The sequence below is a fragment of the Ochlerotatus camptorhynchus genome, unplaced genomic scaffold (assembly GCF_037179485.1).
Source record: "Ochlerotatus camptorhynchus isolate MF236.1 unplaced genomic scaffold, CSIRO-AGI_Acam_v1.1 ptg000277l, whole genome shotgun sequence".
In the NCBI taxonomy this organism is placed as follows: Eukaryota; Metazoa; Arthropoda; class Insecta; order Diptera; family Culicidae; genus Ochlerotatus; species Ochlerotatus camptorhynchus.
In genome coordinates this window covers 3687200-3713228 of record NW_027040766.1, presented here as the reverse complement: position 1 = coordinate 3713228, position 26029 = coordinate 3687200, and the positions used below count along the sequence as shown (strand labels likewise).

The following is a 26029-nucleotide window of genomic DNA, read 5'->3' as shown; positions in this document are numbered from 1 at the left end:
CGGTGGACAAAGCAGAGTCTTGTCACTATCAACAAGGCATAAAAAGTAACAAGGACTAAGATGTGTTCCTTTGCTAACTGAAAAATCCTGTTCCCCTAGTTTGAAGTAATCAGGATAAGGAATGATAGATCTTTCATCCCGTAACGTACCACGAGAAAGGAATCTCGAACTTTTGATAAGGGCTTAGTTTTTAATTGATCTTAAATGACAATATTTTCAAGTCTTTTTCTGCAACATTTACGTACTGTTGTGAATTTTACAACATAGGGTTACGGTATGTAATGTGGGTCTAGTCCTTTCATTCGGCCTATCACGCAAATAAATAATTAATTAAGGAATATTACACAAAAAATAAGGAAAATATTGATCACTGATGATTGATAAATGTGTACCACACACAAATCAATTTATATCACAACATTTCAATACATTTTCAGCTCTCGTAAGTAATAAAACTGGTTGAGAATATCACTCTGTTCGGAGTTTTTAGCCGCCATGACTTCTAAGGTTAAGATGGGAAGGTTGCACTGACGATCATCAAATGGCCTGATTATGGCATTTATTGAATGGAATTACCTGATAATACACACTAGACGTAAAACTCACAGTTACTGTTTGAATATTTTATGTTTATTTTAATTGTTTAACAACGTTTTCACAAGTAAATCATGGACCCAACTTTAGGGACACATTTCTTTTCTATGTTCCTAACTTTGGCCCATGAAATTCATTTGACAGCATATAGCAATAAGAGTAACGTCAACAATGTGGTTTGCATTTGGATGATAAGGAACGAACAGGAAGGGAGATTTTTTCTGCCAAATCTGTATAATGAACATCACAATGTTTTGATTTAGATATTCTGCGGTCGAAAGACGATAAGCGAAATTTTTAATTTTTAATTTTTAACTTGAGTGATTTAATGTAGTTTTCGTAAAATTTTCTCTAAGAAATGTTTTGAGGAATGAAGAGTATTAAGTTAACAGTGATAGTGATAAAAAAAATACATAAGAAAACGTTACCAAGAGCGTTTTTTTTGAGAATCAAACAGGATAGGACGAAGTTGCATCCATAAATAGACCCAATTTGGGGACAATAGACCGATATTACATACATTTCCCTGGTGAGTTTTTGTCTTAAAAAAAGTAAGTTTTTCAACTTTTTGCGGTTCCTGATAGCAAACGACATGATAAGCATATCTAAGCATACCATTTAGCAGTAGAATATCGTTTGCAGGTAAATTAATTGATGAGTTATGATTAAAAACGTAATCTATGGCTGCATATTAGACCGAGGTTAGGGACGTATACCCTAGCTTCCATTTCAATAAATGGTTATATTAATTCGTCTTAGTTTATTTCAGTTATAAGATACGTAACAGAATGAGTTAAAATTTTGGAATTAAAATAACTTTTGCGGGGACGACTCCGGCGTAGTGGTTATCATCCGTACCTATCACGCCAAAGTTACGAGTTCAAATCTCACCCCGGACAAGTCACGAATGACCCAAGAGTGTTTAAGTGACTATAATAAAAAAATAACTGGTAGAAACGGTATAAATTTTATTTCAATTTTTTTTATTGTTTTCTCGATATTGAACATTTTTTTTATTATTCGGCACTGCTATCATCACTAGCAAAATCTTCTTCAACTTCATCGACAGCTTCCATAAGTTCTTCCAATGCATTGCAGTTATCATCGCCGACTGTTGAGCAGTTTTCAGAATCTTCGAATATCATAAAACTTTTGACAATATCGGGATAGCTCAATGCTTTTTTGAATGTCTTCTTTTCTCCATCCAAATGGTATTAATGAATGGATCTGATTCATTCATTGCCCGAATTAAGACATCATGTAAATTTTCGACTCTGGATCGTTTTCTAGCATGTTGAGTTCGATATGTTTTCAGCTGTTTATGCTGACTTACTGCTGCTTCTTCTGCTAATATTCCAAGAGGAGCTGGCGAATGAATTGTTATTTCTCCAGCATGAACAAGTACTTTATGTCCGGTTGCAGGAGTTTTATACCAATCATATAAAGAAAGATAAAGTCAGTATGTGTCTTTGCAATAGGGATCATTTTTTCTGGATTAATTGGCTCCTGACTGTTGACAGTAATTAAAATGTATCGAAACCTCACCATTAATTCTTCGTCGATATTTAAAACGCTGCTTAAAAGATGAGGATTTGCAAATCCTCGTCGACAAACGTTACCTGTAGTGCTCGTACCTGTTCCTGCTGATTTTGGTCGATCAACTCTAACTCCAAATTTTTCATAAAGCTGCGCCGTTAGTTGTTTTGTTCTTTGCAGATACTGTTCTTTACATGGCTGTAAAACTTTCCATTGCTTTATATCCATACGATACGAAATATGCAGCAGACATTCAAAGAAGCGAATCCATGCATGAAGTGGAGACATACCATACATTAGGGTATCTACGTTGGATAGAAATCCTTCTTCTAAGTTGTCTTTGTTGTTCATTACGTTTGGAGTTGCCCCACAAATAGGACAGTTCTGCTTTGATGAACTACCAGAAATATATTAAAGTAATGAAATTGGGTTGTAAGTGGTAGGCTTTAATAACAAAATTAAATAAGTGGAATTAAATGGAAGATAACCTTTTTTGCTGTTTTATTTAAGCATTCCACTAACAACCCAATTTCATTACTTCATTATGAATGTGACCAAGCCTTTGGAATTTTTTCCTTATTAGAGAGTTGTATAGACTTTTCTCCTTTAGTTTACTTAAATCTTTGGTTTTTATTAGTTAGGTAGGTTCCGATTCAACACATTGTAGTTTCATTTTTATACCTGTGATCTTGACTTTTTCAATAGAATCAATTCTGCATATTCCAGGTTATTTGATGTCATAAACTCGTCGAGTTCCTTCTCAATAACTTTGATGATTCGTTGGACAGTATGCTCCAACAGAGCCTGTAGTTTAACTTTTATTTTGGACGCACAAAAAGTGAAATAATACTTTTATTATCCATGTGCACACTTGTGTTTAACCGTCTTCAATGAAACTAGAAACAGCCCATAACAATTTATATACGATGCTGAACGCAATGAGAAAAAATATAGGTAGCTTCAACAAGTCTTGAACGATAGGTAGGAATACTGGAAAGCAGATGCTTTATTCTATCTTGATACATAATAAAGCCTACAAATAATAGGTTTAAATATAAATAATCATATAAGCACCATCACAATACATTCTTAATACGCAATACGTTGTTTTGCTTTTCATATCAAAAATTAAATTAAGTCCGTTGTTCAACAACATATTTCAATATAACAAAACAGTTTCATCGTGCAAATTGAAAATAGGGTAAATGTTGGCTTCGGCACCTACGACTATTCTCGGCAACCCATTTTCTAGCGGTAATTGCACAGCAGCACTTCTTGTTAGATGTATTCAAACGATTTCTTGGTTAATCAGCTACAAATTGATTACATTTTGATGTCTAAACAAATTTGTCATGCCAGATTTTTACATAATGCAGCTAATTTAGATGTGCCGGTAATAGGACAACCGGTTAACACGTAAATCAAATGGAAAGGCTGTCGAAGAAAAAGAAGCTGCCAATAATTGTCGCACTCACCTGGGAAGTTTGGAGCGTTGTAAAAACGATTATAGACCATTTTGGACAATTAGGTCGATTGGAATACATAAATCAGCAGACAGCAAAAGAATGTAAACATACAAGGTCTTCAGTTGTGTGCATGACTGACGAGAATATGTAAATTCCTCTCTTACGCGAAAATAAGGTTATTACACGAAAATCAGCTAATCTAATCAAATTTTTGAAAACGCTCTATTTCCAAGATTTTTCTTCTGATCTCAATAAAATACACATAAAACTCGATCATGGAGCATAAAATTACCTGGGAATGTTTGGGAAAAAAGGCTGACCAACAAAAAATAAATTTTGACGTGGTTCTTGTTATTTTCATCGTTTTTTTTTATTTTATAGTTTTTTTTATTCTATTCCATCATATTATATTGCATTCTCATCGAAAGCTCTCTTTATAAGATTTCTAATGGTATGTTAAAACATAGGAATAACTGTTAAATACATTATAAAATAATATTTAAATGTGGGCTTGATTTTACAGCAAAAAGTGTATGATTTCAGCATTTTTTTAACTTTCAAGTTGAATATCTATGAAAGTACAAATCTTAGACACCTGAAATTTTGGGAACTTCTTAGTCAAAGTATTTACTATTGATAGAGTTTTCCAGAATCTGAGTTAGAAAAAGGAATTTTTTTTTTGTCCGCCTGATTTCCTATAGCGGAATGGTTGGTGCAGCCGAAATGCATCGTTATGGACGACGAGACGTACATTAAAGCGAACGCCAAGCAGATCCCCGGCCTGGAGTTTTTCGTCGGCAGGTCCCGCGTGGATGTTCCGGAGAAGTTTCGGAAGAAGAAGGTCGACAAATTTACCAAGAAGTATCTAGTGTGGCAGGCGATCTGTGGGTGTGGCAAATTCAGCAAGCCGTACACCCGAGCAAAGTAGAATAACAACCTGATATTATCTTGAAAAAAGTCTTATTATTCTAGATATCATTTAGTTTTCAGTTGTTATCGCATTACTAATTTAGTTATCAACCTCGAATAATTTTATTACTAACTTATTAACATGAAAGAATATAAATATGATACAAGGTTAGTTCAAAACTTCAAATATTATCCCCATGGCAAGAACAAAAAAAAACACTGCCAATCATATAGAGGAATTTACGTATTCTGAGCAACCTAAGCAGCGACCATCTTTCTATAGCCTTTCTCTCTCAGAAACGCGCACATATGCAGTATTGGTTTGTTTACAATCTTTTGCTGTCAGCTGCTCTAACAATTTCAGTCGAAATAATTATCGAAAACTGGTTTGAAACGCTTTTACAAAGCTCCAATCTTCTCTAGTGAGAGCGACTATTGTGGGCAACATCTTTTTATTCGGCAATCTTTCTATTTGAGCTGCGTGTTAAACAGCTGTGCTTTCATTGGTAATTCGAAATCAGTAGCATTTTATAGTGCGTGTGTTGCATTTCAAGAAAACCCTGCTAGATTACTTTTTCTCAGTGGTAAAAATATAATCAAATTAAAGCTAAAAGCCTAAACAATCGTTTGAATGCATTCAGGGAAGTGTTTACGTGAGAAAATCCAATGAAATAAGCGATTTAATTTGGGTTGCCGAAAATAGTCTGTCATGTCGAAGCCGTCATTTTCCCTATTACTTATCAGTGTTAGGCTTAAATACCAAATCGATAAATTAATTTGAAGTTTGTTGAAAAAAAAAATTGCATGGATCACAGGATTTGTAATCCAGATGTTTTTAATGATAACTAAATCAGTTATTTTTGTGATATCCAAGGAGTATTCTTTTGTTATATTTTTTTTTTGTTATGTCAATAAACAGCCATCAAACAAAATGATAACATGTTCAGTTATCAAATCTTGATAACCAGATATCAGAACTTGTTATTAATTTGGTATAATCCTTTGCTCGGACATAACGAGTCGTTATTAACGACCGGCACCATCAACTGCCAAAAATATAAAGAAGGATGCCTCCAGAATGTAACAAAACGGTGCTTTTGAGAAATAAGATGGTCATGGACTCTGAGGGATTCTCCGGTAGACCTTAAACATCCGTAAAACGAATTGCATCATATGTGTGTTTGAGAGAATCTTAGGAATTTTCTCTAGAACGATATCAAATTCAATAAGGGGTGGTCATAGACTCTGAGTATTCACTGAGTGATCTAGTGGAGGACACGGAACTTCTGTTAAACTGATAATATCGTGTATTTGGTCTTGAAATAAATGTATTTTTTCACTAGAATCTTACCAAATACAACAAAATATATTTTTCTTGATGTGAAGTCCGTTTCCAACGGAACATCCGTAAAAATAGAGTCGTATCAATAATACAAACGTGCCTTAATTTTTTCTACAACATTATAAAATGCACTAAATTCGCTAAAATTTTGAATCACAGCACATTCTGCATGATGGGCTCTGAGAGATTAGGTATATCCCATTATTCAGCTTCGTATGGCATACGTCAGGTATAGATTGGACTTCGTCTTGTGTATTGATGTTAGTTTAATTAGTAGACACTATTTAAACGTTGGTTCCGGTCGATTGGGAAGATTACCGAAATTACTTCTTTTCAGGTCAATGTCAAAATTAATGCTCTTCTGCCAAACAACGATCCTGTTTGGTCAATTAGTACTTCTATAATAAGCTTTTTAATAGAAATGAGTGTTAATCGATTCTAAACTTTATCTTACTTAACCCAAAACTCACATTTAAAATACTGAACCAATTTGTAATGTGTGTAAGTATGTATCATAAGCATAAAAAAATAGTTAATAATAAGTACCATAAATCACAAATGATACAAATCCGGAGTGATTTGAGATGTGGGCGTAATTGCTTTTGTAAACAAACACGTCAATCGCCGATTTCTCGTGAATAAAACCTCAATCTCGTAAACAAGCTACACCAAATGAAAGAGGAATAATTCCTTCACATAATAGTGCTATTAGTTTTCGAAATTGAGCTTTCGTTCGTGAGAAATCGGCGATTGACGTGTTTGTTTACAAATGCAATTACGCTCAAATCTCAAATCACTCCGGAAATTGGTTTCGATAGACTTTTGATAGGACGACCTTTAATCATATGGGATGAATATCTCTATAGTAGACGGGCCCACAAAATTAATAGTTCGACTGTTCCACGGGCCAATCCCTAGATTTGTGCCATTAGGTGAGAAAAACACTCTCTGAAAATTTCAGTTCATTCGGATGTAACACGAGCTGGCGCTTTTAGTTTGAATTTTGTATGGGAATTTTTTTATAAAATACATGAAAAAATGACACTCCTACACTCTATCGATCGTAAAAAAAGTTTCCTTATTATCGATTTGATTCAGATTTTCAAAACTTGTAGGTTAATTAATGAGTAACAACTTTGTTGAAGATGGCATCATGAATCCAGTCAGTTTTATTGAGATATTCGCTTTTGAATGTATATGAGTATTTTGTATATGAACATTTCAAAGAAATCTGCTATATGAACATTAAACATAAAGCGCCAGCCCGTGTAACGTCAAAAAGAGCTGAAACATTCAGAAATTGGTTATCGCACCAAAAGACACGAGCCTGGATGTTGGCCTGTGGAAAATATGAACTTTATTTTTAGTGGTAATCTAGTTGATTCGTTGCAAAAGCTGCCTGTATTTTGTTGCAATAAATATACGAGCATATGTGCACCAATTATGAACAACTATTTGAGCAACTTGTTGTCTGAGAAATATATGAGCTTTTCTCATGGAAACTCGACAACTTCACGAATTAGTTACATGGGTCTCCCCCAGGGCTCATGTTTAAGCCCCCTTCTTTATATTTTTTTTTGTAAAAGACATTGATGGTTATCTTGATGAAAATTGCTCGCTAAGGAAGCTTGTAGATGATGGGTTGTGTCCGTTATAGAGCCAAGTGCACCGGACCTGCAAGGATCATTGCAAAATACCTTAGGCAATTTGTCTACTTGGGCTATGAAGCTGGGTATCGAATTCTCTCCGGAGAAAACTGAGTTGGTTGTTTTTTTCTAGGAAGCATCATCCTGCACAGTTACAGCTTCAGCTAATGGGTAAAACGATCACTCAAAGTATTTGTTTTAAGTATTTAGGTGTCTGGTTCGAATCCATATGCACATGGGGAAAACATATTGCGTATCTGAAACGAAAATGCCAGCAAAGGATTAATTTTCTTCGTACAAGCCCACCTGCAAGATATGATCAGATTCCTGTCGGTTTTAGAGTACGGCAGCTTTTGCTTCCAATCCCCAGCAAAAACGCACATCCTTAAGCTGCAACGGATCCAATACCGTTGCCTTCGTATGGCGCTAGGCAGTATGCATTCGACTCATACGATGAGCCTCGAAGTACTCGCGGGTGTTCTCCCACTGACAGATCGTTTCGCTGAGCTGTCTTTACGGTTTCTCATCCGTTGTGAAGTAATGAATCCTTTGGTAATAGAACACTTTGAGAAGCTGCTCGACCGAAATCCTCAAACAAGATTCATGAGTTTGTACTATGAGTACATGACGCTGGAGGTTGGTCCTTCTTCATTAGTCTCCAATCGTGATTGCTTTCAAGCCTTCTATAGTTCCTCTGTAAATTTTGATCTGACCACCATTAATTAATATCTCCATAATACTAACTTGAATCGTGATGCTGCCTTCAGCAAAGTTTTTTCTTATAGTTTAAACTACGTGTGCTGAAATTCTGAGCTTAATCGCGTTTGGAATGTTACTTCTCCATACATTTCAACCAATATTCCCATATAAATTTTGAATCAAAAGTGCCAGCTCGTGTTACATGAGCTGACATTTTCAGAGAGTGTTTTTCTCACCTAATGGCTCAAATCTAGGTGTTGGCACGTTGAAAAAAAATGATAAAAAATTTCCCCCATATAAATGTGGGCCAGTCTTCTATATAGTAATCCAATAATCATCTGAATAATGATCAATCTCATTACCACATAAAAATTTCAAGAGCACATATATCAGCTCTCACAAAACATACGACAATGAAACTGGAACTTCACGTTTTCTGCAGTGGGAGTTCCAATTTTATGAGCGATGTTACAACAGCGTCTAGGATTTGTGCTCTAGAAATCTTGAAGTGGTAGGGAATATCAGCCATCATGACGACCATTGTTGGACGCTTCATACTTCATATTTATGATGTCCTGAATTTAACCAAGTTTTACTAAGTAGGAAATCCAAAATATGTACATACGACCGAAATCCTCGGTTACTTCTGCAGTATTTAAAATCAAAATCTAGAAAAAATGCACGAGAATTTCACTAAACAGCTTAACGTAGTCTACGTCAACCATGCGGTTGTGTCTTGTACACAACCCCATAATTTTTTCATAGCGTAACTCATTGCCATAGCAACAACATTATTCAAATTTGACAACGTTTGGACAGCTAGACCCAACATTAGAACGATGTTAGTGAAAGTCTAAAATCTTCTATAGCAATCCCCATTCTAACTTTAAACAATTTGTATAACCGCTAAACCTTCATCAATACAGTCACGTCTCCCTAACTCGATTCAAATCCAAACTACTTCGATCACTTTTACCATACACATTTCCGAAATTTACCTCCATAACTCGATGGTTCCTACAAATTCGAGTCAGTGAAAGTTGACTGTATTTACCTTTTTTTGCACAGGCTCATATTTTGGGGTTATGTATTGATCTGGGGGTAAAAGTGACATACTAGAGGGCCCATTCTAGATACAGATAAAGTTCCCAGCTTCAAAATTTCATTCTTTTCGTTTGTTCAGCAAACCCATCCTCAATTATGTGCCATTCAAGTATTCAGCAGTTGTAGGCACATGAGATTGGCAAGTTCCCCATTCGAAAACCACCTTCACGCTCCTGAAAATCTCCTTCCTTCCACAAGAGCACAACATTTCACTCGCTAGTTCGCTCACCTAGTTTTAAGCTCAAAAACCACGCAGTCAGTCGCTTCAAACAGCGGAAAAAAAAAACACAACCAAAAGCGGCAACAATTTTGTATCTGATACCGCCAATCTGGCGGCGAGGTACCCTCTGCTACCAGGATGGTTTTGCTACCAATATATTATTTTTTTCACTCCACTCTCCACAGTGACTGTAGCAGGAAAAAGCTAACAACGCCGCCAACGACGACGGGGCACACGCTGAATAAATTTTCTGCCCCGTACCCACCGCCGCCCGGTGCAGGCTGCGGCCCAGGTTTGTTGTTGAAGCCTGAACCGAAAGGGGTTAAACGGTTTAAATCGGCTCGTAGTAATCTTGACACCTTTTGCACCTCTTTTCGGCTGTTGTTGCTGCTGATTGTCTGTCTTATTTCTTTTCCGACAGGGATGGAAAAGGCAGGTTTTTTTTTTCATCTGTCTTCTTTTTCTCTGTGCCACATCGTTTGGCGTGCGTATTTTCATTTGTGTTAATTTTCCGTAATTTGTAGCAAGACGTTTTCACCTTGATTTCGGTGTCTGTTTTCCAAGGTAAGGAAAAGGTTTACATTCGGTGTCAAGATTTTGGGGTGATACTTAACTGGTTCGTTGAAACGGTGTTGGATTAAACAACCTCACGAACATGAGATTACATGTGATGATACGGAGGCATATTGTTGGGGATGACAAGATCTGAAGGTAGATAATAGGGATTAATGTCATTATTTGTTTCGGAACTGTTGATGGCGGAAAATTTGTTGAAGATGATTTTAAGAATTCATGCGTTTTATTAACGTAAAACCAATTGGCATTTTTTTTTCGTGTTGGGTATTTTGTTCACTGCGACCAGTGCTTAGATCTATTGTGATATATTCCCCGTTTTAATTTTGCATTATCAGCATGTCGTATCATCATTTTATGAAGCGACCGACATAGACTGACCGAAAGCATTTTCCCAGTCAGGTATTACATTTTGAATGAATTGCTCTACTTGGTTGGGAACTGAATTCCAAATATCAAAGGGTTCTGTCAGCTCCTTATCCAGAAAAATACACCTCTTATTGAAGATTGCTGTACAAGAGCATAGCAGGTGTTCAGAGCCTTCTTTTTCTATGCCACATAATCGAAACATTTCCTCTTGAAGTTTACCTATTAGCAGGACATGAACAGTGTCCTGTTATTAAACTATTGTACATACTGAGATCTTTCTTTGATAGTTCAAGAGTTTTGCTAGTCATTGAAATGCTCGGATTAATAAACCGTTTCGACTGCCTAGCAGTGAAAGTGTTGTTCCAATTGGTATCCACTTTCATTTTTTTTCCCAGTTCTTGAACTCCATTCTAAGAGAGCCAGTAGAAACTCAACAGAATGGTACTGGTTGAATGAATTGTTGAGATGATCCAAGCCTAGCTAGTGTGTCGGCTTTCTCATTCCCTTGAATCCCGCAGTGACCAGGAACCCAAAATTGGTTCACTTGGTTTAGGCAGGCCAATTTTTGGAGTGACATTGCACATTCCCATACAAGTTTAGAATTACATGTTGCTGATTTCAAAGCATTTAGTGCTGCTTGGTTATCAGACATAATGCAGATATTCGAATTAATTTCTACGCAAGTAAATTTTAGAACATTCAAGAATTGCTTGGACTTCTGCTTCGACTTGGAACATTGTAGGCAAGTAGTCCATAGATATTGAGATATTTATTCCTGGACCTGTTACCCCTGCTCCTACACGATTATCCAAACTAGAGCCATCTGTATAAAAGACAATTGATCCTGGACGAATGTTTGGTCCCCCATTGTCCCACAAATCGCGATCCGCATATGCTACATTGTAAAGACGATTGAAGTGATATTTGTTCTTCATCCAATCTTCATTTTGTATCACAAGAGAATCAATATTGAACATTTTTAGGACGCTCATATGTCCTCTAAGATCACCTTCAAGGAAGTGCTGTGACCGTCGGATCCTTGGTGCACTCCTTTCGGCTTCTAATTGAATAAATTGATGCAACGGAAGCAGATAAAGTAGAGCATCTAGTGCCATACTTGGTGTGCTGCTCATTGCACCAGTTATTGAGAGAGTGGCTAGTCTTTGCAGCCTCCCCAGCTTCTTCTGAGCTGATTTTTCATTTGGTTTAGGCCATCAAACCAATGATGCATAGGTTATTCTGGGTCTTACAATCATCAAATAAATCCAGTTGATCATTTTAGGATTCAGTCCCCATTTTCTACCAAAAGTTACCAAGAGTTACCAAAAGTTAGCTTTACTGATGACTTGCTCTAGATGCGAATTCCAATTTAGTTTGCTGTCAAGATTGAGCAAGGCATTCTTTAATTGATTTTTTTTTCGTGGTCGTGGTCATTGATCGTCTAGAAGCACGCGCACAGCTAAAAACAAAAGATTGTCACACTATTAGTCTTTTGCACTAAATTTGTTTGAGAGTAAGAGACCAGAGAAGCCACGCAAAAATTTGAGAGACGTGCAATGATGGTAGGAGCGCACATAAAAAGCACAAGTAGAGCTCAGAATTAGCACATGATAAACAGTTACAAAATCAATGTAAACATAAGTAGCATTTTGGATGCTAGTTCCGTAGCATGGCACAATATTATATTCAAATCAAACTTAAAAAAACTACAAGGAACAGTCCTATGGGGTTGTACGTAATGGTGACGTAGGACTACGTGGTCTGATATAATAAATGTTATTTGTTAACTGCAGCAGGAGCTTGTGTTTTGTGTAGGAAGTAGAATTTGAGCGGGGTTCTCTCTGCTTATACTCTTTAGCATGACTATGATTGCCCTGAAAATAACCTTTTGATATACATTTTAGTTGGGCAGTTAGGGGCAGCCTGGATAGCTAGCTGCTTGGCAGGGAGCCTTTCATTGTGTACTTGAGAACACCATCACTCACCACGCAGTGATTGAATAAACACCGTTCGGTTAAACCGGATGGAATTCAACTTTGAAATCTGTGTTAGGGAAATCGCTTTTCGCAGGCAATCAGTGATAATTTTAACTGTCATAGCAACAGTTGCACATTCGTGCAATTTTCAATAGTGAAATGATAAATTCTTAAATTTAACAGATGCGTTGAAATATATATGATCGATTGGAGAAAAAATTATTGAAATTGGTCGAAGAGCAGCTGAGGTATTAACGTTCAAAATCTTTCATAATTTCGTTACATGTTCCATTTTTTTCACAAAGTGTACCTCATATAGAAATCACATACGTAGTCCTACGTCAAAATTGTTATGTTTTTGAAAATGAGCACATTTTACATGAGCGCACATTTTTCATTCGCACAAGCTCAACGCTTAAGGTGATTCCTTCTAGAATCCACAAATGGCCGCCTCGAAGGCAATACATGCATTACCACTTCGATTTTTCAATTACACAAATCTTGGAAATGAGTGCCTCATTTCACCTGAAATTGCTACTTTATGTATGCTGCAAACGTGGAGTAACAGTTTCATTGTGGTACGTGTCCTGGAAGCTGATATTTGTGCTCTTGAAGTTTCGGACTGATTACACTAGTTTTCAAAAAAAAATGTAAGAATATGAATTTAATCTTTGACCAATTATTCAGATTTACTAAAATTAAAATATCTCCGGTTTTAATGAGACTATATCAATTATTTTAACGCCAAATTAAAGGTAAGAATATTTTTATTCGATCAATTGAACATCAATTGTTAGTTCGATTAGTGGCATTGTTGTTAATTAATAGTTTGTTTATTTTTTATATTTTGCATTTTTTTTAAGAAAAATTGAATTTCTTCTAAGTTTTTAAGCAGTGTAAAAAAAAGTTTGTAATTGTTGTTGTTCATTATTAGTGGCATTTTACATCCTGCGGAGGCATTCATGTCAGTTGAATTGGTTTTTGTGTAAACAGTGTGTGAGTGTGTTCTGAGTGATGTGAGGGTGAGTGTTAGTATTTATGGTACAATTCAAAATTCACTTAACTTTCTTTTCGTTTGCTCGTTTCCTTTCATTCTGATTCATCGTCTGCATGCTCATTAGACTGATGCAAAATTTGACTTTTTCGCTCCACAGTGCTTAAATGGTTTCAAATCGGGTCCTGATTAGCCTCCCAAAGTTACAACTCATTTGGTTAGAAACAGACTTCGCACAAGCCATTTGAAGTTTACATGTAAATTAATAAGGGAAATCTCAACTTTTTGTTCATTGCCTTCTAGTCTTTTTCCATATTGAGCTGCCAAACAGTTCGATAGCCATTCTTATAGAAAATTTTCTCAGTCACAACTTTGCTGGAGATCGTTTCTATGTAAAACGAGACTGTAAAAAGTTATTAATTATGTACGAGATTGTTAAACTTATGACATGATTAAGCAGCTGCTCTGTAGGCAACACTGTATTTTGCAGTGAGACATGGTAGCCGTGATTTTTGTGTCCTATTCAACGCCCCAGAAACACCAATGTTGCCTGCTGAGCAGTTGATTGAGCCTGATCATAAGACATCAGCGCGTTGAACCATTGATAACTTTCGATCCTTCCATTTAATCAAAAAGTGGTCTTGAGCAAAGTTGTAGCTGGGAAAATTTCCTACAAGTACATATGAAAGTTTTTGAAGCTGACCGATATGGTGAATTATTAGATAGATATGAACAAAAATCTTGGTTTTACCATAGTAATTCCCATACAAACTTCTAATGGTTTGTGCCATCTCATTTTCTCACCAAATGGGTTCAAATTTTGAGAGGTTAGTCAGGAATCGTTTAAGTATTGTGGAGCGAAAATTTCAAATTTTGCATCACTCTAATGCTCATCTCATGTTTTACACTTCTTCTCCATATATTTCTTCTTTACTTCTTCTAACATTTTCATTCTTCATAATCTTCCATATATCTTCTCCACATTATTTTAAGATTTCTCCATTCCTTCCTTGCGCTTCATCTTTATCTTCATTCTTCTGCATCTTCATACTCATTCACATCTTCTGTCGTGTTTTCTGCTTCATCTTCATCCTTTTTCACTCCATCTTCTTCGATTTACTCTAAGTCATCTTCTGTATTTCCATTCGGCATCTTCTTCATGAACTCACTTGCTTCCAACCTAAGAGAAGAGGTGACAATACGGGGGCGAAAATGAACCACTTTTCTGTCAAACGTGAACCAGCGCCTGATTGGCCGATTTCATGTGCGTAAGATAGAGATAGAGATCGATAAAGATAGAGATAGAGATAGAAATAAAAGAGTAAGAAGCCAATTGTCACCTCTTCCTCTTAGCTTCCAACATTCATCGGTAACTTTCTTCCGCTGCATCTTCTTCCATTTTCTGTCCTTTATCTTCTTCCATTCAGACTTCGTTTCTTCTTCTGCATCGCTTGCTTTTTCCTTATCCATTATTTCAGCAGTCTTACTCAACTCCGTTTTTTTCCTACATCCTGCCCTTTCCTTTCCTTTCTATCTTCGCCCTTCAAAGCTTCCGATAAAGGTTTGTTTTCATGCAGAAACTTCAGCAACCGCTTCTCAGAATCCTCGCCGCTTTAAATTTCCTGCAGTGCAGAATAATGTGACGAACGTCAACAACGGTCCCACAGCATTGCACATGCTGGTGGAGCTGTTTTCTTCAGCAGAAATTCATGCGTAAACCTAGTATGACCAATGGAATCAATCCTTGGTACGGCGACGTTTATTGGTGGACTGTTTCGTGCTTCACTGGCTAGACGGTCTGCTTATTCGTTACTGCTAATTCCGGCATGACTAGGGATCCAACAAAGGTGGATCGGCCGTCCACGTAATAAGCGCTCGATTTCCTGGATCCACGGATGCTGCGATCTTCCACTCTCTGTGGTCGAAAGGCAGCGCTGGCCGAATCATACAAAATGATAACACATTCGTTTGATGCTCTCGCAGCGATGACGGCCGACTTGATTGCAAAGGCCTCCGCCGAAAACACGCTACATTGTGACGGAAGACCTATTGCTTGCTAAATACACATGCTCCAACTATGTTCTCGCATTTAGATCCATCCGTATAAACAGCCAAAGCACGGTTAAGCCAGCAACTCCTGCACGATGGGACGCACTGTATTCGGGGGATCCCCAGCACCTGCCGTTTCACATCCCAAACAATATGCGGCTTGGGTTCATACCACTCTCGGTTGGCGAGACGTGTCCGTACAGCGATGTTTGGAAGCTCTACATCAACCGCCGCCAGGCGATCGGACGCTCGTTCCACAACTGGAAGATCGATATTCCTGGAATTCTTCTCCATTAAACGAATTGCAGCACGAATTATGGCTTGCATAACCATTAGATCGAACGGCAATGTGCCTGCTTCAGCCATAATCGCTGGCATCGGACTGGTGACGTACGCCGCTGAGGCGAACCGTACCATCCAAGAGTCTGCACCACCGAATTCTTCGCCCAAACTGACGAGCCCGATACCGTATATAAGTCGCGACATGACGATTGCTGATCCGATACACAACAGAGAATCGCGTTGCCCTCGCGGAAGCTTAGCCCCGATCATCTTCAAGATCCGCAGCCTACAGTTGCACGTGGTTTTGACTATCTTGCAATGGTGTTTGAAGGACAGCGACCGGTCAAGGTTGACGCCAACAACTTTCAGTTGATTCGTCCTCGGTACAGCTATACGGTCGATTAATATATCGTTGCTGGGTTCTCGACGGGCGTTCTCGACTGCCGTAGAAAATTTTTGAGTCTGTCGCGGAAATTGTGAAGCCGACGCTTTTCGGCCATATGTCGACAGATTTCACTGCAGCCTGTAGATCTTTATACAGAGAACGCTCCTTACTCCTCCGTACCACCAGCAAAATATCGTCCACATAGAGAAGCACGGTAACAGTATGCGGCACCACTCTGAAAATCGGCTGCATCGCTATAAGGAATAACGTGACGGACAACACTGACCCTTGGGAGACTCCGTTCTCCAATGGCATTTCACCCGATAAATGTTCTTCCACGTTCACCCAGAAAGATCTGTCGGTGAGGAAGCTGTTCAGCACGTTGAACCCATCCACCCACCCATCTACCACTTACGCAGAGTGCGCAAGATACCGTACCGCCAAGTGGTGTCGTACGCTTTCGACAGATCAAGCGATGCAATCAAGCACTGTTCGTCCCGATTTGGCAATGACCTATCCAAATCCGCCAAGTATGTATCGAAGCCTTTCCCAGCTCTAAAGGCGTGCTGCCTCTTGTCCAGACGTCCATTTGACTCCAACTCGAACACCTTTGCGATACAGTTGGTCAAAGTGATAGGTCGGAAAGCAGCAGGTCCAGATTTAGAACAGTTTGGCTTCGGAATCGGCACTATTATTCCGGTTCGCCAGCTGATAGGGTAAACGCCACTACGCCAGACTCTGTTTAGAAGCTGCAACAGCACGATTTTGACGGATACAGGCAGACGTCGGATCATCGGATACCCTACCGAGTCAGGGACCTGTAGAGACACTACGTCCTTTGTCGAGTGCCCACAGAAGCTCATCCAGGGTGCAGTCCGCGTTATATATGTCGTCGGTGTCCGGAAGAAAATCCACACGATCCCGTTCTTCTGCTATTTCTTCTGCCTTCTCCGTGTAGCCATCGGGTCGCTTGATAACCGCCTTACTGTACTCAGGGTGTTCATCGTCCGCCACATGTCTGCCGTTGTGCTGCTAGGTGATATTTTTCGGACAAATTCCTCCCACGAATGTTCCTTAGCTTCCTTCACTACCTTCTTAGCCGCTGCCTTCGCTTCCTGGAACTACTTCAAAACATCCGATGTGTCCGAACCAGCTGTTCTGCTGCGCTTCAGTGCTCTCAGAAGTTTTCGACGCCGCTTAATCGCCGTTTTCACTTCCGGGCACCACCACGGTACCGATTTGGAATCAATTCGTCTTGATGTTCGAGGAATGCTCACCAACTCCAATCTCGTCATCCGGTAGTGGTTGTTCCATTAATCTCACTGAAAAATGTGTTTTAAACGATCGTAAGAAAATATTATCATCATTAATTCGGCGTTAAAATAGCTTCATCACAGTCTGAGATATTTCTATTTTAGTAAACACATTTTGACGTAGGACTACGTCTGTAATTTCTATTTGGGGGTACGCTTTGTGAAAACCAAAATGGTACACGTATTTAACACAATTAGGAAAGATTTTGAACGTTATTTACTCAGCTGCCCCTGAACCAATTTCAGTAATTTTATCACCAATCGATCAGAAATATTTTTATACATCTGTTTAAGTTAAAACTTTATCATTTTTCAAAATGTCACTGTTGAAAATTGCACGAATGTTCAGCTGTTGCTATGATAATTTAAATTATCACCGATTGCCTGCGAAAAGCGATTTCTCTAACACAGATTTCAAAGTTGAATTCCATCCGGTCTCACCAAACGGTGTTTATTCAATCACCGCGTGGTGAGTGGTAGTGTTCTCCGGTACACAATGAAAGGCTGCCTGCAAGCAGCAAGAGCTACTGATTCCGATCAATAGCGGTGCGGCTTCTTCCTACTTCTATGGTTGCTCATGTGGGCTGCACATGAGCAACCATAGAAGTAGGAAGAAGCCGCACCGCTATTGATCGGAATCAGTAGCTCTTGCGCGTCAAACTAAAGAGTATAAACAGAGAGAACCCCGCTCAAATTCTTCTTCCTACACAAAACACAAGCTCCTGCTGCAGTTAACAAATAAGATTTATTATATAAGACTGCGAAGTCCTACGTCACCATTGCGTACAACCCCTTAGGGCTGTCCCTTTTTTTAAGTGAAATTTAATTTTTTAGCTTTATTTCGAAAACTATCGTACTGACATTTTTTGGACAACATTTTTGGATTATGCGTACGATTTTACATGGGAAATGACCAACATCGAACAATGTTCAAATATGCTGTAAACTAGTGTTACTAGAATAAGGATCTCACCGCGAAGCACCTTTCGATCTCTCGATGTGTTTTCCGTCGATCTTGTTTTCCGTACTGAGTACCAATGCTACCGACGTCAGGGAGGCAGCTCCCACCCTGAACCCTAGCTAACCGACCCATCAACTCATGGACCGAGGACCAACGGCTTTACTTCCCTTCCGAAGGAAGGCGTGCCTCAGAAAATCCCGACGGCGCCGACTGGGATTGAACCCAGGCCTATTGGGGTGAAAGAGAGAATCACGCTTACCACTACACCACCGGCGCCGCTTGCGAAGCACCTTAAGTCTCTTTATTTTTGACGTTCATACACACATATTAGGGTTTTTAATCTAATTTTCATTCTACTAAACATAACCAGCACTTAACCTCTCTTTTTCGATCGAATGTGAACCCAAAACTGGAGTGATTCTACCATGGATGACTTCCAAATTTATTTACCTTTGTATACGTACCGTTGGATTTGATAAAGAGTCACACAATATTGAGGTTTATTTTTTAAGAGTTAGAAATCTAACAATTCCGTCCTAACGCATTGAAATGCCATTGGTTTTTCTTCGTTCTACGAAAGAAGGCAGTGAAAATATGCATACAACGCGCTCGTACAGGCCTTGTTTTGTACACACTTAGAAAAAAAATCATGTAAATGTAGGCATGACATGTTTGTTTTCGTCTCATCCTTTATGTCAAAGATGAATTCCGTCACGTGTAAGATTAGGTATTTCTAAGTGTGTAGCTTATGAGCTAACGCATAGGAATAGACGTATTATTGATTTTTGCACGGTGAAATCTTTGATATGATTGATGTTTTCTGCTCAACATAACGGGAATAGGCGATTACGACGAAGTAGCGCTCTACCCTATGTGATTACTCTGTGGTTTGTGCTGTTCGCTGTTTCCTTCTAGATGAAATCGATGAGAAGAATCGATCAATGTGCTGTCGATATTTTATTATATCCCTAGCTGGTGTTTGTGTTCCTAGGATTTGCTTTCTGATTTTAGATTATCTCAACCTTGAAATAATAATAAAAATGAAGTACCTACCAACATTTCAAACAAATCCATGGAAGCAACATCAGAAAAAATACTCCATCAACTATCACCAAGATCAAGATAGCGTCTAACAAGCCTATTTATGAAAGTGTGACAGACACTATAATTATATCGTAATTAGCAGTGTAATAAATTGACGAAATCGGTTAGCCCCGCACATTAGTGCAGTCCGAAGCAGAAGTGCGTGATCCTTTTTGTTTTCGACTTCTGTTTTCTTTCTTCTCATTCCGTAAATGAGCTCACACATATCCTTTTGATTCCGCACACGCATGTGGCCGCCATAATCATAATTACGGATTTCCCCCCACCAGCGAGCGACCATCATTCCGACTGATTCACGGTGGCAGTGAAACAAACCACTATTATGTGACAACAGCCGAACCGAAGCGAAAGGAGTGGGATCTTCATTTATATTGGCCACAAATTCGACGAAAAGCGTCTCGACAGGTTTAATGATAGGCTTCGAGTGATATGAAGTGGCGTGTTTGTGTGTGTGTGTGTATCCAACTGTTGAATGTGAGCCCGATTCGATCAGAGTAGGATGATAAGCTTTAATGATCCGATAGATTTTGCTCGGAACGATACCCTAAGCTGGAAGGGATTACCCCCTCGAAACAAGTCCATCGAATCAACATTTTGTATTCTTCATTAGTCCCGAGCACCTCTCGCCACGTTCTGATTGACCGGTCGGTATCCAATTGATTTTCAAGCATCATTAACTCCTCCCCCAAGGATACCATCATCATCACCATCCCGAACGACGAGGGATGCGACGTGATTTTCTCCCCCACCTCATTATGACGGAGAGCGGACGTGTACTATATCAAAAGAGAGCGAGACTGATCCGAAATTGATCCAACTCGGAGCAACTCTCACCTTTTTGCTTGTGCACCTTGATGTGGGCGAAGCACTCAAGCAGTCAAGCATTCCATTTTCCCAATCAACACTCCCCTCGCCCGGCACCACCGTCGACTTGGTGGAAGCAATTTATATGCTTGCTTACCGGTTGACCACCATCACCATCATCATCATCATCATCGGCATTGCACATGGATGAATGTTCGTTTCATGCCACTTGCTGTGAGGTCAGCCTTATAAACATTAATTGAATTGAATTTTAACCACATGATTATGGACCATAGGTTGGTAGCTCTTTGGTGTGATGTTGTGGCCACCTTGCATCGGGTATTTTGTGGTGAAATGTTAATCGTTTGATATCGGATAGGATGCATTTGTGTACGCTTTTGATATACCCAGGGCTCGGCAGGCAACTGACGACCGAGGAAAGAACATTTCCGCCCACCGACAAATAGGATAACCGTTATCATCAACGGCTCATCATCGCATCGGTATCGTCTCATGCGTCGGTTGGTTGTCATGCATATTCATAGGAGCATGCATCTCGAAGTGGAGTGTAGGGAACTTTGACCATAGCAGGTTATGCTGATGTACCAGCGGGTGGGTACATATCATATGAGCTGATTGTAATATTTGAAAGTGGTAGTTACCATTTAGTGCTCTGATGAATCGTTTCACATTTCTGGAAAATCTAGATGGTCGGATGGTTAAGTGAGTTTTGGAATTATAAGCACTGCCCGAAATTATAATAGCTTTCAAAGTACTGAAACGCTTCTCGCCTAGCCGTCCTCTTGAGAAGGATCTATGAATTCTGCATGTATTCTGAGTCAGGTGTTTTTCGAGATCCAAAAGATTAGAGTTCCATGGTTTATTTTTTTTTTTGAGCACCATGTTCACTTTGATACTGGCGGAACTTCGAGAATTTCCGGATAATCAGAGGTTGCTGGATGTCCTCGCCCAGTCTTCACATTAACTTGCTCAGCCATAGAAGCTCTTTGATGGCCTCTGCAAGTGCCATATTTTCAACTTCGGTGAAAGACAGGGTCACGCTTTGAACTTTCCATCCGCATATTTTGAAAAAAAAAATTACTCTTAGTTTTTTAAATCGTTATAACTTATACGGTTCATTCCAATGAATTTCTGAGAATTTTTATATTTTTTTATAATACGGAAATTTTCGCAAAATAGATCAAAATGGCAGTTTGAACATATTTGTGCAAGTTGAAACTATTTTTATTTGATTTTTAAGATGTTTTTCAATTGAAACCCAAATAAGGTTTATTTTTATCATCACGATTAAAAATGGTGAGAGTTTTACTATTTTTTTGAGTTTTGTGAGAAAATCGCCTAAGGCCCCAACTTGCACTATTCTGCGCAAAATGAAGTTCAGGGAAAATTATTGTTTCAAAGCAATATTCCGTGAGCGTTTATGAAGTTTTCTAAGGTTTAGGAAAATTACGGAAAATTAAAGGCATTTCAATTAACTTCAGTAAAATGGCGGGTAAGTGCCTACTCCTAAAAATACCTAGAAATTCAGAGAGGTCTAGACAACTTTAGGGAAATTTAGAAATCTTTTGAACAGTTTTAATAACATCAAGAAAGTCTAGACAATTGGAAATAATGATGAAATAATTTCAATTACTCAAGGGTAGTTCAATGAACTTCTGAAAAATTTCGAGAACTTCATTGAAAATCTTGAGACCAAGTCTCAAGTGCACAGGCCACACTCTAGAAGGCTAGGTGAGTATGGTGATCGGTATGATAACTTTGTTGAAAATCTATTTTTTTTTATTATTGTTTCGTTTTGATTCCAGAAAATTGGAAAAACTTAAAAAAGTTTCAGAAATTTCATGGAAGCAGAGACATTTCAGAATAACTTCAAAAGCTTCACAGAAGTTCAGAGATCTTCAGAAAAATCTCGAGATCATCAAAGAAGTCCATGGAACATAAGGGTAGATCCGACAACTCCACGGCTGTTTCCTGAACATTAGAAAAATGTGGGAGCCACAGCGAGAAGTGGAGAGAGGAGGCCAGAGCCTTGAGGTTAAATTAAAATTGTATTTTTAAACAAAATGTGGGTCAACTTTTAAACTTTTTCATATGCACAGAATAGAAATAGATTTTAGCAATTTTTGCTATGGACCAAGGGGTATTCAACTGTGCACACCTTACTTTGTGCCGAGAGTTTTAGCTGTCCCATGCGCTATGCCGAACGTGCCGAAGTAGGCCGAAGTTTGCCAATCAAGGTGTCAATATCCCACGAGTTTGGCAACCCTGAAGCTATAATGACATTTGTGATTGTGTTTAACTTTTCATTTTCGGTGCGGGAGGTGAAAGAGAAACCTGAAGTTATCAAACCCACACGGTGTTCAAGCAAACTCGACCGATCCACAAGATTCTGACTCGATTTGAATTATTGATTCCTTTCAGGTGTTCAGAAACGAAGTCCCAACCTGATCGATGGAGACAGAAATGCCACCGTCATCCTTTGAAATCCTCTACAACTAAAGCAAACAGCGAACTCGACCGGACGGAAAGATGAACGACGGTCATTTAATCGACGCGTTGAATTCCTAGCGCGAAATCAGAGCCATCCGTGCAAGAAGATAACTCGTAATTTCTGGATGAGCCAAATTGGTATCTGGGAATCTGTGTTTCACAGTGTAGTTGGCTCATCTGCACGTCTATACGATCTTGTGAGGCTTTGGCTAGACAAAAAATTGCTTAGGGTCGTCAAGTGGTAACAGATAGTCACACAGCTCGTAGAATAGACCTGAATGACAAGCAATAATATCTGAGGAAACGCTCAGGGTAAAACGAGAAAAATTCCATACTGGAAGATCCTCGGCAAAACCGGTATTCGAGCCTGGTCGAAAACCCCTGTGATAACCGTTTCGTCTTTATTGATTATTCGGTGTTGGGTCATTAAGCTGAAGTACGTTAGGCTGGAGGACGTTAGGCTGGAGGACGTTAGGCTGGAGGACGTTAAGCTGATGTACATTTATCAGTTATTATACATAATAAACTGTAGCTGGATTCCCATAGAATATCCTGCCCTATCCTTCGTTCCAAATGTAAATTTGACCATCGCATGATGCAGGATATTATTCGGGTCATTCCAATTTCAGTTATGGCTTTGTTGTACGTTTTGCGCACCTGTGTCAGGAAGATCTCCACTTGTAAGAAATTAACTGCAATGAAAAGCATTATTTTCAAGGGCTGTTCGGAAGAAAGAGTCGAATCTACGTACAGTCACTGCTTCCGGAAGTCTGCTCGACTACCGTTAAAAACATTTCTTGTACAGCCGGCACAATTTAGTCACCGTTCAGAAGAGATTCATCCCTGCAGATACGCACTGAAAACGTGCATAAACTGACGGTTTGTTTTTGAACTCCATGTACTCACCAACCTGTTTACACCAACGTCAAACTCAACGATTTCGCCGATCGCATTCCGAACCAGATCTTCTAGGCATATGACCAAACCTAGTTGGAGGTAACCTGTAACGGCCGTCTTGACAAAACCACAAGCCGTAGGGATTTTCACTGCAAATCAAATTATATGGACTGAGTATTGTTAGTTTGTCACAATCCACTAATATATTGGAGTAAACAAAGGATTCATTCTTAGCAACGATTAGCAAAACGTCAACGCTTGACAGTGATGCCATTTTATATTATATTGTCTTGTATTCTACTTGTCAACGTATGCCTTAATGTGCCGAACAGTGTGCCATACTATGTTTCGGCACAGTGTGCAGAGTTGATTACCCCCTGCTATGGACCACTTTTTGTTCAATCCTATTGCATTTTTTTTTTTTTTGTTTATTAATTTATTTGATAAGGCTCAACCGAATTAACTTAACAGAGCCGAGGATTCTTGGTCACTATACAATACATCTTAAAGCTATAGTCAAAAGGTACAACACAATAAACACTTTATCTTCCGCTATCCAAAAAGCCTCCTCCATCAGAACTGGAGCCGCTTTCAGTAGTTTCATTGTATGGCAAATTGTTGTACACCAACGAGGGTCAGAGCGCGTCCATTGCAGCAATGGACGCAAAACGTGGTCAGCACTCACACACTCATCACGAAACGGTTGCTTTACAAAGTCGACGACGCATCGACCGAAAGAACTGCTGATGAAGAACAATGAGGAGGACCACACAATGGTTGCTGCCGAGTAAACAGACGATCGCGTAGCACACATCGAGAGTGGCCTGCTTTTGTCGACAGCCGAGTGAACACTGCAATCCTATTGTATGAAAAATATCAAATCAGTAACGCTGATAAATCGCCTTTCTGGATGCGTTACTGACATAAGATCTACCTCTGAGCCCCAGTGCTGACAACTTCAAACTAGGGGAACAGAATTTTTCAGTACATACATGCAGTTCAAAGGAAAACATTTTAGTCCTTGTTACTTATTATTCCCTGTTAATAGTAACAACACTCGGAGAAGTAGTTACTATGCCTGATGAATTGAATTGTTGAAGATAATTTAAATAAAATTTAAAATTTCAATGATAATTTGTTAAAGAAGGGATACTTTTCGACAAGCTTCACTGAGTTGAATGTTTAGCGCTTATCGACTTTACTGCTAGGTAAATGTGATTGTTGCTGATATTTCTTAATGAACTTGGTGGCAAGTTGCGTATCAAATAGACTTTTGCCTAATTGTATTTTATAAAATGCTATATAAGCGTCCAGGAATAAAAAAAAGTTGTTTCATAAATTTGATGCTTGCAGATAATTTCGCTGTTTGGAATGTGTTGTGATTAAAATAGTTCGATGGAGATTTTATGGTATTTGGTTTGATATTAGGAAAAGAACCACGTTCACTGTTTATGTGTTTTTATGTGGTTGTGTATATTTGGTAAGCTTGATCCAGTTAACAACAATCCGCTTGTTCCGGTATAACCTCGATCGCGCGTGATCTATTTTGCGGTTTTAGTTAGAACTAGAGAGGGTCTAGTATAAGAGAGGAGCGGACTAGATGGTTTTGAGCCAAACGAATTGTCAAAGCCAAAGCTAATCGAGCAGTGTCTTTCTTGATTGCATTGGCAGTGTTGCAAGAAATCATCTCGGCATAGGTTGCCAAGGCAGTTTGTTTTGAATCCGCTCCTCTCTTATACTAGACCCTCTCTAGTTAGAACATAAGAAAAGCAATACTGTTGGTAAGGTGTGCACCCGAATGAAAGAACATAGTTGAGTCTTGTGGGAGAAAAGACATTACGATGTATCCCAGGCTACTATTGTAGAAACTCGTAACTGATAGATCTTGGGTGGAATGCTTAGAAAAATAGGGTGCACGCTTGATCCAGTTTGTGATACATAATTGACTGCTTTCGAGAACGTAATTTAATTTGCATAGCTTGTTTAAACAGGGCTAAAATAATCGTCACGTCGGTCATAGCTTGATATCAGCATCCAGAGCAAATCGAAACATTGAACGTCACGTGAAAGTGGAACTTAATGAAGGCCTAAGTACTTTTTCATAGCTTTCAGTTTTCGGATTTGAAAGATCGTCGGTTGCAGTGGCTTGCTTTCTGAGCAGAAAAACGTGGTCCCAGGTCCTTTCATATTAAAGAAATTTGTGGTCAAATCGCTTTTTTATCGTGTATTTTGCGTCGTCGTTGGTACCGAGTTTGAATGGTTACAACAACTCGAGTAACGGTATGATGTGATATG

The 26029-nt window shown here is 38.8% G+C and overlaps 1 protein-coding gene across 4 annotated transcripts in view; it reads left to right on the top strand.

Annotated features, from left to right (window-relative positions):
• Positions 1-26029, top strand: part of kn (knot) — a 206918-nt gene that overhangs the window by 4400 nt on the left and 176489 nt on the right. The gene's annotated exons all lie outside the window — the stretch shown is intronic.